At 38.2% G+C, this 16,675-nt stretch overlaps 1 protein-coding gene across 10 annotated transcripts in view; it reads right to left on the reverse strand.

The window, feature by feature from the left end:
- LOC147068969 (uncharacterized) overlaps positions 1–16,675 on the reverse strand; it is a 619,588-nt gene that overhangs the window by 523,785 nt on the left and 79,128 nt on the right. The gene's annotated exons all lie outside the window — the stretch shown is intronic.

Raw genomic sequence — 16,675 nt, forward strand, 5'->3', positions numbered from 1 at the left:
GGGCCCCCCGGGGGCCGCGGTCTGGCCGGGACAATCCGGCGCCCCTCGAGGAACTCGTGGCAACTCACGACCTGACGGTGCTGAATAACTCTAATGGTCCAGCCACATTCTCTACCAACAATGGGGAATCTCACATTGATGTCACTTTGATATCCAATGGTTCTGCCGGACGCGTCGTGAACTGGACTGTCCATTTGGAAGCGTCAGCAAGCGACCACCGTCTGATCACGTTCGCCTACAGGACCGAGAGGGGCCACGCGTCTCTCGCTCCACTTGTGAGCGAGTCACTGCCGAGGCGTTTCAGGACCAAGGGAACCGACTGGGTACGTTTTGACCGCGAGTTTGCTGAGGGTCTGGACAGGATGGCCTCGCGCCCTCCGCCAAAGGACATGCACGCTGCGGCTGAGGACCTCACGAATCTCATTATTGAAAAAGCGGAGGGCACTATCGGAAGGACGACCCCGAGACCGCCGAACCTCGCACCCTGGTGGAAGCCGAGACTGACAAGACTGAGAGACACGATGAGGAGGGCCAGAAGGGCCTTACAAGCAGCGCGAAGATCGCTGGAGGGGCCGCTGCACGCGGACCATCCGCTTGCGGTCACCTACAGGACCACTAGACTCAAGTTCAAAAAGGCAATCAGTAAGGCTAAGAAGGTGCACTGGAGAGAGTTCGTCACTGAAATGGGTGGCAATGATCCGTGGGGCCCCCCCTTCCGCGTGATGAAGCTTGGCCTACGGCCCGGAAAAGTCATGTCGGCGGTACGGCGCCCCGACGGATCGTTCACCAATAGCTCTGAAGAGTCCGCCACAGTCCTGTTGGATGCTCTTATCCCGCAGGACAACGAGTCGCTCGACATTGACAACGACCGATTTCAGCAGCTTCGCGTCTATGCGCTGCTCCCCTTAAACACTCCGCGATCCGCAGCCACTACCATGTCCGAGCTAGGGATCCTGTTTGCCAGCCTCCCGATTGGCAAAGCCCCGGGGCTTGACTGCATAGATAACGCGCTAGCGAGAAGGGCGTGGTCTCTTGCCTCACACGAGATCACGCAACTCTACAAAGAATGCATGAGTAGTGGCATATTCCCCGACTGCTGGAAAAAGGGTCATCTCACGGTGATCCCCAAAGCCGGCAGTCGCCCTCCTTGTGACCCGAAAGCGTATAGACCGATTACGCTCCTTCCCGTCTTCGGGAAGATATTGGAAAGATTGATAAACAGCAGGATTGAGTCCCACCTGTCGGAAAACTGTCCAATCTCGCAAAGACAATTTGGGTTTAGACCCGGAAAGTCCACCGAGGATGCGATTCGCTTTGTGATCGATTCTGTGGAGAGCTCTGGCAAGGACCTCGTTGCCGGGATTTTTCTCGACATAGCGGGCGCGTTTGATACTGCGTGGTGGCCCTTGGTTCTGGCAAAGCTTAGGCTGAAACAGATCCCCGGGGACCTCTTTGCCTTAGTTCAAAGCTACTTCAGCAATAGGGAGATAACCTACGACTCCGGCCCCAGCCTGATTCACAGGAGGACCACCATGGGGTGTCCTCAGGGCTCCGTCCTGGGACCCCTTCTGTGGAACATTCTGTTTGACGACGTTCTGTCCCTGCCACTGCCTCCGGGCTGCACGCTCGTTGCGTACGCCGACGACTTGCTCCTGCTTGTTGGGGCGACCAGCCGACCGGCACTTGAGCGTGCAGCCACGGACGCCTTGGGCAGAATCCTTAATTGGGGGTTGCTGAACAAGCTGACCTTTGCCCCGAGCAAAACGGAAGCTGTCCTCCTCAGGGGTAGTTCTCGGGTCAACATAACTCGACGGCCGCCCACGGTTCGTTTTGGCCAGACCTCAGTGCGTTTCTCCGAAAGGGTTACGTATCTGGGAGTAATTCTTGATGACAAGCTGTCTTTCGTTCACCACGCCAAGACGGCCGTCTCTAAGGCCAATTCGGCCTATCAGAGAATGGCCCGAATGGCGGGCAGCAATTGGGGACTTAAGCCTAGAGCCCTTAAGGTTGCATACGGCGCAATTTTCATGGGAATTGCCGGTTACGCCTCCAGCATTTGGCATTCTCGAGTAAACTCCTTAACTCTCGTGAGACGCGCACTATTAAGCGGGCAGCGACTTGCGCTGATCTCGCTTACCAAAGCCTACCGCACAACTTCTACTGACGCGCTTGCCGTACTCGCGGGGGTGCTACCCCTCGATCTGCACGTCCAAGTCAGAGGATCGATCACCCTCCTCTTGAGGGGGATCAGCACAATACTCGCCGGTGTCCATCTGACACCACCGCAGAGATCCGAGGACGTTCCTTACAGGAAGACTGTAAGTGACATTGTGTACAAGACCGCATTTGCGGCATGGCAGGCGAGGTGGACCGCCTCCCCCAAGGGGCGGCACACTTACCGTTTTTTTCCAGACGTATTCTGCAGGCACCAAACTAGAAGACTCCAACCTTCGCACTGGATTAGCCAGTTCCTCACCGGCCATGGCAACTTCGCCGCCAGACTCCACGAGTTTGGCTTGATAGTAGATGGGCCGGGTTGTACCTGCGGGCATGACCACCAAGATGTTGAACACATCCTCTGGGATTGCCCGCTTATGGAATTCGAACGAGCGGAGCTGTTTGCCAGGGTCCGTCCTCACACGGGCCCAATTGGTCATGGAGATCTGGTAGCAACCGAGGCCAACTTTGCGGCATTTGAGAAATTTGCAGCGTCGTATGGGGAGCGGGATAGTCCCGACTCTTCTGTAGACTCATCCATTTCAATTCGTGACACTCAGTATGCGGGTACACAAAGCGCTTAACGTCAGCGGACAGCAGAGCCAGTCCAAAAACAAACATTTTCTTTCTTAACTTTCTTCTTTCAGCACTACGGTGCATGGTTGCAGCATCAGTCCCGTGCGGCTCCGTCTCGGGACGGAATGAGCACTTAAAATCACTTCTTTCAGACACGTTTAAAGCGTCATAGAAAGCGGCCGTGCATATCCACGGTTGTGCATATATGACGGGTGGTGGTGGGCACTTTTTCTGTCTTACTTATGTACACCTGAAATCATTTAGTCTTCAGACACGCATTACTACGGATACTAAGAAAGAAGAAGTGTTGGATCTTTTTTTTAGAATTATTAATAACCATGTCCTTGCTTTTTCGTACAAGGTGGTTGTTAGTAATTTTGAACAATTATAAACACCCAGGCTTTGAGAAAAAAAACCCAATCATTGTGTCCTGACCGGGAATCGATGCCTTACGCACTGCAGCACGAGAGCCGTTAAGTGTTGATCATTATGACATTCCACTAAATATAATAAAACAAACTGCACTTTTTTTGAGGACAGCATCAGTTTCCATATATTATATCCACACCCATTTGTCAACGTTCAGGAAATTTATCACCCCAGCAAAATGATGGCCAAATTTAACGAATTTAAATGCATCTAAGTTAAGAGTCAAATTATGTTTTTGAGGACACTGAATAATTAAAACAAAATCTAACCAAAACGTTGTTAAACGTCAATATGATGACATATAAAAAAACATCGCGACCAAAAACGTCTTAACGATAAAATGAGTACTTATAATATAAACATTATTAATTATTATGTACTGTTCACATTACTCAATGTTTTGATGCAAACTTTTTTATATTTTATTTGACAAGGTTTTAAAAAAATCTCTGAACATTTGACAACTATTCTAGAACCTTGTCTTGACTGCAATTTTATAGTTCTTTCCATACTATCAAATGTTACTGGCTTTAGCGGGGGTCGGAGGCATAGAAATATACGTAAATCTGTAGTTACCTTAAATTCATATATTCTCCCAAAGTATCATATTTGGTTGTATCCATTCGACGTTTGCTTTACGACAAGTGTCTCGCATTTCGCATTTTACTTTAGTTTCAAGTTAAATATTAGGTCAGTATGTGCTACCATACACCGTAAAATCAGTAGTCTCAAATAACTACCTAAGAAGTTGCTGAAAAAAATGTAAGTTTTCATCTTGAAATATTAGACCATTATTCCGTATTATTCCGAAGGCGCTAAAGCTCAACTTCCTTGGCTGCACATAGGTACATAATGCTTTCCTCTTTCCCACCCAGTCATTGTAATTGAGCAGGATTCGTTACATCACGCCAATTGGCAGGAGCAATATAATATGTGTGCAAACTAAGTAGAAGTAGAATTTAGATATCGCTATAATAAATTTACATGTTGTAATACGTAAGTGTAAGTAGTATGCAAAGATGCATCCTGAGCATAACGCGAAAATACAAACATGTAACGATTAGATAAGGAAATAAACAAGGTAACAAAATTAAGATCTCGCTAAAACTGAAAATGAAAATTGATACAATAGGTACATGACACGAAAACACAAATATAATCATGCAGTAGTGGGTAGATGATATGCAACCTTCGAAAAGTAGACATAGAGGCAGCTGGGCCAACAAAATAGTCAAGTTCAGCGGAATTACGTGGCAACACACCAAACAGAGAAGAATGGAATTACTTTGGAGAGTTTCATCCAGCAGTGGATAGATTCAGGCTATTGATAACATTTGATTTGTGTGATAGTGAGGTCAGGTGGATGTTGCTTGGTAAATTCTAAAGATAGGGTTTATTTAACGAAATGGATGCATGAGTGTATAAATTTGATTCTTTTAAAAACGGATTATTTTATATAGGTACTATTAAGGACTTAAGTAACTATTGCCACTTTATGTTTTAATAATGTTACTTCTTTTTTGTACTTAATCCTGCCATTTCGTGAATGTCTTAAAGTTGTAAATGGCCGCCCGTGTAAATAAATTATCGTCCTCCCAATCTTCGTAAAAAATACGTTTACTTCCCCACCCACATTGTGGTAAATAATGTCCTAACTATGCGGAAAAAAACGTAAAAATGGACAAAAAATATTATTCAGTTCAACGTACAAGGATACATAAATAACCCAGCATAGTCGAATGAATAGGACTACGTTTTACATTATTAATTTATATTTATCAAAGAAATAAATTATTACAACCTTCATGCTTAATGTAGAAAAATTAGCCACCCAAAACCAACTCATCTTTCCTTACTTTATAGTTAACTACCTACCTGAAATTGACGAGATGAAGACTCTAGATCAGTGGTTCTCATGCGCGGTCACCAGATGATTTTGCTGCGGCCACCAACATCATTTTAAGTATTTAATTTAATTAACTGGGCTAACGTTAAATATGCGTTATTGGAAATGATTCATGACTCATGATAAAGTACCTAAAAACCATTTAATAATACCATTGTTGAAAAAGTTTGGTCCAAGTTATACGTTGACCAAGAATTAAGTCAATTCAAAGAATTAGCAACACTTGATTTATTAATATTGTCGATTTTTCCTACTGTACCGTATACCTAATGTGAAAGATCATTCAGTGTAATGCACTTCATAATAAATAAATATCAAAGCCAGTTGACAGAATATGTATTGAGGAATTTCCATTTGTATTATTTATTATTATATGTAAATAGATTGTACTAAAATGTTCAAACGTCTTTTATTAAATGGACTTATCTATAAATAAATTGATACATTTCTTAAGTAAATAAACTTTAGCTTTAATTTTTTCAATCACAAGAAAAGTGAAATTTGGTGCGACTACCAGACGTTTCCATAGAACTGAAGATGTGCGGCCACAGTTAAATTTGACGTGAGGGCCACTGCTCTAGATTGAGATTCATACCACATTTTTAATATTGAAAGTTATTTAATAAAAAACGCATTTCCAACCCTCTCATATTTCAGTTCATTTACACGTTTTCTCCGAAACAATAGTTGTTCTGACACAATCTTTATACAAAAAAATCCATGCGTTTGTTTATCTATTGATCCGATACAACTATTAAAAATTAACATTTTAAACCCATTATAGCGAATATCAATATATCTGACTCTAAACCAAGACATTCTTAATATTCAGAAATATTTAAACCTATGTGGGGGTTTTGGTCTTGAAAATAAACACTAACAATTGACACATACTAACTTCGTGGAAAGACGTGCATCACCGTGTCTACATTCGATTTCACGCATAATATTGATTAATTCCACATAGTCGATCGTATATATTTTGCAATAAACAAGAAAACTCCATAGGTAAAGCAAGCATGTCCAACTTCAGGTAGGGTATGAACTACTATCCAGTATCAAAACTGGCAATTGATCTACTACACTCTTCCACTGACATTCATTAACTTGAACAAACTTATTATATTTGGCTGATGACACTGAGGCAATAAAAATTAAACACTATCGTCACAAAAAAATGCTCATTCTTCTATTCGTCGTGAAAATTATAAATTTTCGCGCTCATCGTGCAAAGAGCCCACTGCGCGACGGTTGGGGGGACTGACTGCGCATCAGTTTAAAGCAGGGTGGATGGATGATGGTTGAGTGGAGCAACACGAATCAAGCGATTCGATGAGGTCACGTGGGCTTTCTCATAATTAATTTGGAAACGATAGTTCTTGAATTGATGGGCCTATTGTACGACCGACCAAAATCCATCTCGCGACCGACGCGTTGGACATGCCTGCTATAGATCGTAATTAATATTTGACTCACACAACGCCAAATAGGTATATGTTATAATAATAATTATTTGAGTCAAGTAGACTGGGGCTCTACGAGATTTACATATGCAAAACGCCGTGTCCATTTCCGCACCGCTCCCGGCAGAAAGCAGACTAATCTAAATACTTGGACCATACCCGAAATACACGTAAGCGAGTAGGTACATACATAAATAATTAAAGATTACCTGCCGAATTACCTAACTACGATTGCGAATGACTGTACGTGAAAGTTGTATAATATCGCAGTATTATGCTGACAGGAGATTAAATTACGATAATCAGAGCAGATTCGCATAATACTCAGTGTTTTACTTAGGCGAATTGCGAAATATATTATTAATATTGTTGTTGAGTGAAGACTCGCGATAAAACGTGCATCGGAATGCAGGAGGAAAGCGTAATCTTCGCAACTTCAATAAATCGAATACGATATTCACATGCAAGAATAATAAAGATTTTGGTCGAAATTGATAAATATGCTATATCGTATTCTAAGAGTTAATTATCCCGGGATATAAATTGTCAGGATTAACGGTTTTAATGCGGCCAGCGTCGCTACCACCAACTTAATTAATGCAATATTGAGGACAATTTCACCATTATATAGAATTACGCTCGCTAGCTGTGAAAACTCATTGATTTGGCGAAATATGTTAAAGGCAATGTACCTACATCTGTGCAATATATAATAATACATTACAAACGTGCATGCAGAATACCATTTTTTTTATAAGTTAAACAATACGTGACAAAGGGACATAATATTTTTTTTTAAATGACTGCGATTGAGATAACCGCCATGTATTCAGGATTGACCCGAGCAACATTCGTGTTATTTCAGTTCAAGGAAAATAACAGAAAGGTGTTATCGTGTTAACTAGTTGGAATAACCCTGCAGGTAGTTTTTTTTAACTTATCAAGAATTTACCTCGACACCGACACCAAAATAATGTTCTTAATTCATACAATTACATGAATAGTAGGTACCTACCGGTTTTGCCTTCTCAGAGTAAGGGTTTTCCACCAATAATTTATAGTTACAAACATTGAAGTATTGAATGTTGAATGCATATAATAAAATACGCAAACTCATAATATAAAACTACCAACGCCTTGTACACGAGCGCATGACAAAATATAACAAAATTAATACTTCGAAAAAAGTACTCAACTAAAATAAACATGGATATACAAACAGTAATCCAGACAGATTAGATAAAGTTATAAAAATTTACAAGTTGATCGTGGATTACTGAGCCAAGGATACATCTACCTATAAGTTGTTCTGTAGAGTTAGATTATGTAACGTAAATGCTTTGAAATCCATGACCTAATCCAGCCATTAAAAGTTTAATGGTGATAATATAGAAAGCCGAAAACGTGACAGTAAATATTACAAGCAATTTTATTATTATTATCACGCAAGATGAATGGATAATAGCATGATGTACGAGAGTATTACGAACTCTGTGGGTTTTGAAGAAATCTATAAAAAATATATATTTCTTTCTGCCAACAGAGAATATTCGGATTGCAGAAACAAAATAATTATTGTTATATTAAATTTATTCTTTTTGTTGGTAGTTAGGTAGGTAGAATGGTGTCAGATTCTTGTGGCAGTGCAGGCGACTCATTTAGTATTTAGTCGTGGCCGCAATTCCAGAAGAATCTGTCCTTCCTCTACCCGGCAATGCCGAAGAGTGAATTTTGGAGGGAAATTAACAATGGGTCATTCACTGCTGATGAATGAATGTATTCAATGAATACACCAATGACGACATACAAAATAGATTACACTTATTTTTTTAAATGAGACGCTCCTGTTCTGGGTATCAGCTGATGATAGAGCAATGATCGGTCTGATGGTGGCCGACCTCCGTGAAGACGGCAGCGACTTGCCTGCGCTGTATGGTTTGTAAAAATACTTTTACAGCGCTTTTCGGTGTGCGCGAGCTACAGTTTTCCCGTCCATACACACGGGCTTTCCAATACAACCGGTTTGCGCGGGTAAGCTTGTGGTAAAGCATGAGCATCTAGCCGGCACTTTAGGGATGGTAAGATAAGAAGAAGATAAAAGCCTGATAGTCATTTCACAGATAGTAAAAACTCACTATTATACGAGGGTGGGTCAATAATTCCTTAGAAAAAAGCATTAAAACATTTTTGTATTTTTTTTTATTTCTCAACATAATTTCCTTGGAGCTCAATACACTTGGTTAGACGTTTCTCATTTTTTTTTAAACCGTCAGAAAAATAAGTTTTCGGAAGGTCCTCAAAATAAGCATTTGTCCGATCGATGACTTCTTCATTTGAAAAAAAAACGTTGTCCACTTAGCCATTTTTTTAAGTTTGGGAAAAGGAAAAAGTCACTGGGGGCTAAATCTGGCGAATACGGTGGGTGGTCGACCAATTCGAACTTCAATTCTTCAATTTTAGCCATTGATCGTAAACATGTGTGAACACGGGCATTGTCCTGATGAAAGAGGATTTTTTTCCTGTTTAAATGAGGCCGTTTTACTTCAATTTCGTTTTTTAGCTGGTCCAATAAAGATGCATAATAATCCCCTGTTATTGTTTTTCCTTTTTCCAAATAGTCAACGAAAATAATTTCACGTGCATCCCAAAATACAGTAGCCATAACCTTACCAGCTGATTTTACGGTTTTCGCCTTCTTTGGACATGGTTTGTCTTCGCAATCCACTGCTTTGACTGTTCTTTCGTCTCGGGAGTATAGTGGTGTATCCATGTTTCATCTACAGTCACAAAGCGACGAAAAAATTCATCCGGATTGCGTTGCATGAGCGACAACAGGGCTTTAGAGGCCACCACCCTACTGCGTTTATTGTCGACTGTGAGCAAACGCGGCACCCATCTTGCAGAAATATTTTTCATGCCCAATTTGTCATGTAAAATAGAAATGACGCTACCTTTTGAGATCCCTGTAACCTCAATTATCTCACTCAACTTTAATCTTCGGTCACTTAACACCATATCGTGGATTTTATTGATCATTTCTGGTGTAGTCACCTCTACAGGACGTCCTGAGCGTGGTTCATCCTTTGTTGATGTACGACCACGTTTAAATTCATTTAACCAGTTATAAATAGTTGCAAGTGAAGGAGCAGATATGCCGTGAACTAAATCCAACTCATTTTTTATTTCCTTTGCTGTTAACCCTTTTATATTAAAATGTTTAATAACAACTCTAAACTCAATTTTCTCCATTTTCCATTTTTCCATTTTCCACAAGCAAATTTTTTTTTTAAATGTACGAGAAACACACAACAACCCGACCAATCTGATTGAAACTTCGCAGCATACTGAATCGGTAGTGCCGCTGCATGAAAACAAACCGCTTGCAGTACTAGTCGCGCCACCTGTCGGCTTTTCTAAGGACTTATTGACCCACCCTCGTATCAAATAATTAACTGGAAATAAGGTCAACGAACACAAAATTTCCTAGCGAAGCTCAACGACAGAAAAATAAAATTCCTGGATAGATAGAATGATAAAGGTGATGCAAGAGGTAACTACGTTGCCAAGGTGAACGACCAAATGAGGGCCACTGTAGGGAGTAGTGGCGCTAAAGGGTGTGAGGCGCTAAGGGGTCGCGGAGCGGAAAAGCCGAGAGGAGACGCCCACTTCATGCGGCTACATCCGTCTTCCATGGAAAGCTTCCTAACGCAATTTGAGAGAGAACTTGCGAAATCCAACACACAAGTGACGAAGGCAATATAATGGAGTCGTGCATGGATAGTTCCTTGCATAATTAGTGCATACCGTAATTAATATGTACTTGTTAGGTAGGTACCAACATACATAATATGTCATAAAGTAAACATTTACTAGGTAAGTGATTTTTTTTCCCTAATCCAAAAATGTATTATTTTTCAATAAAAAATATAAAGGATACGTCTACGACAATTCATAAATACATATTATTTTAAAACGTTTATGTTGTGAAACAAAAATTAGTATAAAATAATTATTACAAAATGATTACCAGTTTTTTTAATGTCATAGTGATCATTAATTTTATCAATTTAACTTGGCGTCCGCACGAGTATGACCATCTTAAAAGTAGTATAGTGATCGCCGCAATATTGTGCCAGGACGAAATTCAGGTTGTCTAACCTATTTCACTCTTTTACTGCCATGAATCGTAGTACCTGACTAAAATCCAAGGGATCTAACTTTTAGTCTTGAGAACCGATATCTACCTCTAATCTTGTGTGTACACTGGCACTACCGCGTCACAGACACTCGAACTAGTGCTCGTTGTTTACTAACGATGCTGGAGAGAAGAAAGCAAGTAATGGGTAGATAATAGTCAAGAATTTCAGAGGCTAGTTTAAGCTCAGCACACTAAGCCCCACATTGAGCAGCGATACGGGAAAAATATAGCCAGGGAAATGATCGGCGATAACGGATATAACAGTTGACTGCAGAAATAAGGGGAGATAATAGTTGTTTATGAATCTAACCAGTGATAACATTTATCGAGACGCCGATTTCAAATCAAAATGTAAAATTATATTATCCCAATTCCCAACACATCACTTCATATGCAATTTCGTCAAATGCTATTTAGGACATATACGTAAAACCAAATAACGAAAGTGGACTACGGTGACGTCCTAAAGTAGCCATATGTGTGAGTTCCATCGGTAGTTTTTATCCAGATTTTCGATAGCATATTTCGTTCATATCAATTAACATTTATTTCAATATGAAACAATCATCATTTTCTTCCAAACTAGAGTACTAGTAGTAATTAGAACTACGATCGAAATTCACAGTATGCGATGGGCCGGCCACGTAACACGTAGGTATAGTTGATCAACTAGCAACGACTTCAGCGGCTTGACAACCTGATAAATACTGAAAAACTTGCGATCGCTGGGAGTCAGTCGTCAGCTGTAATCATTCGCGTTGTGATTTCATAACATTTAGAAAATATAAGTGAAAATTTAAAAAGAAAAAAAATATATATAATATATACCTTAGCAAGTTCAATCACATCGGTTATATTTTATATGTAAATAGTTGCACACTAATAACAACAGTTTGCTATTATATTACTCACTTTCGTACCTACGCAAATTTACAACATTTCACACCGCAATAAAATTAAGTGAAATTGAAAATCAAATCTAAATATTATATAATTACAAATTTAGTATGTAGCGGTTTTCCAATATCGGTGTTGTGATAATAACCGAAAACATTGTGGTTAGAGTTTACACGCCGTTTGTTATGGGTGTTATTTAGAGCGATTTTACAATAACTTAATTCAATTACGTGGCTATTTAGTTTCATTTGATTACACCAATTTATATCGGCGGCTACATATTCTATTTAAGTCATAAAATATGCAGATTGAGGTATAAAGCCATTGATAAATAAATACCAGTCAGTATGAAATACGTGAAGGAAATTAAGCGAACTTTAGCTTTAGGAGAACTTTATCAAATGAACATTGTACTTGTGTACGAGTATATATTCAAACCACCAGTGGTATAATTCGATTATATAATATTTACGTGTGTTTATAGTCTGCAATATCGGTGAAATCAGTTAATATGAGACTGCATAATTACGACACCTAATCGTACCTCCAAATCTGTAGTATAGATTAGATGAGAGATTTACAAACTTTTTCGTCAAAGGGTCAATTTTTAAATCAAAAATATTTGTAAGGCTGCCTTTTTTGTAAATATTTTCTGTTTTTAAAAAGGGAAAAAAAATAAAAATTGTTTAATTGTGTAAACGTATATTTTTAACTAACTATACATTATAATTAGTCTTATTAATACACTTAAAACTACTATTTAATTTTTTCACCATGTGATCTATGCAATTGTTTGTTTGAAACTAAATCCTGAAATCTAGGCTCAAAATTTGTGGTGTGAAGACGCAAAACATGGCTGTCTGTTAATTTTGATCTTAAGTTTGTTTTTATAAATTAGCTCATTGTAGAAAATGTTTCTTATATAGATAGAAAATATAGGTACTTCAAAATAAAGAAACCATTTGATTCTTGCCAGAGGATATTTAATTTTTAATGTAATTTTTAATATTCGATATGAAGAATGAAAAATAATACAGAATAACATCAAAAAAAGTCACGCGGGACATAATTGGCCCGCAGGACACACTTTGTAAACCCCTGGAGTAGATACATAATAATACATCAGAAAGAGATGTGAAAGGTGACAATAATAACACTTCAGTCTGGTTTGCAAAACACGTGAGCTCTGTACACGTGTCGAACTTCTACAATCACTGTTTCGCCCGGGAAGACACTCTGTTGATAACGTGTTTTATACATCCAATCTAACCGTGTAAATTTATTCCATCATCTTTCCGGAGCAAAAAAAATGCCTATTTTAATTTAATTTTATCATAAAAACATTACTTTGGAAATAATAAAAATTAGAAATACTTACTTTATTGTCAAATTCCTGCATAAATCAATATGTGTGGCTAGCCAACCGTCCACGTGGATATTTTGATATAATAATTAAATGCACCGAAGCCCTTATTCGAATATAATAGCCGAGTAGCTCTATCAACGCCTAGTGTCACAGTGTGCTTAAATGATATAGCTATTTTTTGTCCATAAAATGTTATATTAAAAAATCCGCGGAGGAAAAGCGACAATGATATTAATGTGTACGAAGTGACTAGCTAGCAGCGTTGCCAGATAATTTTACCAAATCAGGATTTTTGCCATGTGAAATAAAAAAATCAGGATTTAGGAGCAATAAGTGGGACAACCTAAAAAGAGCATAGTTCAATATTTATGTTTATTTCTATAATATCGATAAATGATACAACACAAGCTACAAAACTCTTTAACTACCTATCGAAATAATATAAAACAATTTTTTTTTATCCTGTAAATTATTTTTCTTTCTGCTGCTTAAATGTATTGTAAAATTCTGCACATGACTAGGTGTTTTATGATGTTGAATTGAACAAGTAACGCCGATTTTATCAACTCAATAAAACAACTGACCATTTTTAATTCATCCGAGAGTATTTGTTGAAAAGTGGAGAATTTTGATGTTGCTTAAAAAGTAAGACGTCCCGTTTTTTGCTGCTGCTAGTAGCTAGGCTATGGGAACTATAGTGTAAAATAATATGTCAACGAATAAGGAAAGCATGGCAAATATGCACGAATATGCAATGAATGACTATCACGTGAGCCCTAGAACCAGATATATCGACGAATGATCAAGATTGGCGAACGATACGTGGCAGCGAAAGGTCAAGGACCGAGAGACATGCAAGGCGGTAAATGAGACCTTGAACCCAGCTGACGACGATACGAGTCATATTATTATAATGCAGATATTCTATTGGAATATCTTTTTTAAATAACCAGTAAGTAATAAAATCGCGCATAATTTGTTCATAAGGACGAAATAGAGACTAGATTTTAAATCATTGCATAATACGAAATTAAGAGCCACATGAAACGCTGTTTTTGGTATATTTCGATAATTATCATTTGAGGAGGCTCCGCGGAGATGGTTCAGCGGGCGACGACCCCGACATAATAAAAAGGAGTTATTTTCGTCGGCGCAAACGGAATGACATCATCCGCCTTACAAGCGATGTGCGCTGACTGACTGAAACTGAGGTACGCCAACCACCTGTTGCGAACGCTATTGAACAGCCTTTTGCAAAGAGATGCAAATTTTATGTAATCGGATAATAATAAAATTTCACGTAGGAACGTGAAAACGAATAGAGAACGTACATGCCTAGACATTAGCTATGTGTTCGCTTTACATATTGTAATAAAAGTTATTCCGCCGAAGCCTCAAATTTACCCGACATTCAACTGATAATAAATGTAAAATTTGTAAGTTTTTCGCTTACCCAAACATCTATTAAAACAAAACATTATTCAACATACATAATTTGTGAAAAACACTTCTGCGAAAATATATTTTAACCAATAGAAAAAATCTTTTTGAAAAAAGTAAAACACCAATTCAATTGTGTGTTCAAATTCAAATTCAATCAACACCGTTCAATAATTAGAATGGTACATTTTTAAATTTTAAAATTGTGAATTATTCGTTGAATAAAAGAAATAGTTAATTAAAACATTCGTTTAGCTTTAGCACGATCGTTACAATATTTCCGTGAATAATGACTATTTTTTTATGAATTCTCGTTTAGTTAACCAATAATGTAAAGGCCATGTCAAACCTAATAGGTATCAGAATTTTGCGTGGAATTATCGGAGGAAAAAAACATTACGTAAGTACGTATACGATATTTATACATACTATATATATTGGTAATACCACTGAACTAAATAATTGTAGGCAATTTACTTTCTCGATTCAAATATAAATTAGATTACCGATACACATATTATGTACATAATATTATCATTGTTTTTTCAGGAAAATTACATACATGAAAAGTCATAATCGTTAATTATTTCAAATCAGTCTGCCAACTCGCAGTACGTCTAACTCAGAGGCAGGACGTTAATTGCCTGCCACGTTCTAAATGCGTCTGACATGATAAATGAAAAATTAAAAAAAAACATGACTGAAAAAAGAGCAATTGAACTTAAAAAAAGAAAATATTTTAATGAATACTTGTCCCATCACGAAAATAACGATAAGAAACTCCGATTAGTTTAGATTGACTATACGAAAATCGTGATATTAAAACCATGACACATGCATTTTATGCATTTGCGTTATCAGGAAATTTCGCGACTAGAGTACTCGTAGTTTGTTGAATAAGCCCTGAATATATACCTCGATTTATATATTATCATATGTTAAATACACTAAAAAATTGTATTATTTTTAATCATCAGTATATTTTATCTTTAAATTGGAGAGCTTTATTTTTGCGACAGACTACTGGAACAACAAAACGGGTTTTTGTAAAAACAGGTTCACTTAAACCGAAAATCGCTAATGGGCATTGCGCGGAATAAAAAATAAACTAATGAAAATTTTGATATCATTAATATTGTACAAATCGTTATGATGTAAATTTTACCCGCGCATATGACAAGCATTAAATTTATTAAAAAGAACCCGCAATCGGTCACACGGCCGAGTTTCTCATGCTAATTCGTATATTAATTTTAAAATAGCGAGGTTTTCATTTATCAATCTCACTCGTATGTAGGATTATTCATTTCAATTTCAATAAACTTCAGGTAAGTACTAATACGTCATAATTTAATTGCATTTCTTATTGGAGCGCATCAAATATAAGTTCCTATTAAACATTAAACGTCGTTTTTATACCAGTTATACGTGTTATTTTGCTAATATGCTGCTACTGCTAGAACAAGGACAGTGACTTAAAAACAAAACGTCATCAACATTAAGAACCCTCAATCTACTGGATGAACGAACGCCTCTTCCTGTTTTCTGCACTTTTCTCATGCATTAGTCTTTCGTTACCTCATCGACCGAGCTCGCCTTTTAGGGATTTTAATATACCTAGTTTCGAACCGCTGAATGATAAGATTCTGATTATTTGCAATATGATTCCCGATTTATTACATATTTTATAATTTTACCGAGATTTTCACTGCTAATCGCTTCTTCCAATAAGGGCATCAAATCTTTAACAGGGCACCGAATAAATGAATCGATTATTAACTAGTTGTTAGAACTCCGTTTTACAGAATAACAATATAAAAATGACCTATTTTAGTTAGTGGGGGACTTGGGTTAGGGCGTTAGGCGATAACCCATGTCCCCCAAATTAATAGGACCCCGGGACCTGAAAATGTTATATAATCCACAAAAAAACTATGCGGTAAGACTGTAGAGCAGGGGTTCACAAAGTGTGTCCCGCGTGACTTTTTGTCGCGAGATTTAAGTATGTTCAATCTGTATTATTTTTTTATTCTCCATATCGAATATTGAGAAGTAAGTCTGGCAAGTATGAATGGTCAGACACTTTGATATTTGTGTATGCAGATGTGCGAAGTACTGTTCCCGACAATCAATAGATTTGCAGGAGAGCATGGAAGCAAAAGCATCTTATCATGATAAAAATT

This window comes from Rhyacophila brunnea, unplaced genomic scaffold (genome assembly GCF_057557595.1).
Source record: "Rhyacophila brunnea isolate RB1 unplaced genomic scaffold, BYU_Rbru_1.0 scaffold_24, whole genome shotgun sequence".
Classification (NCBI taxonomy): domain Eukaryota; kingdom Metazoa; phylum Arthropoda; class Insecta; order Trichoptera; family Rhyacophilidae; genus Rhyacophila; species Rhyacophila brunnea.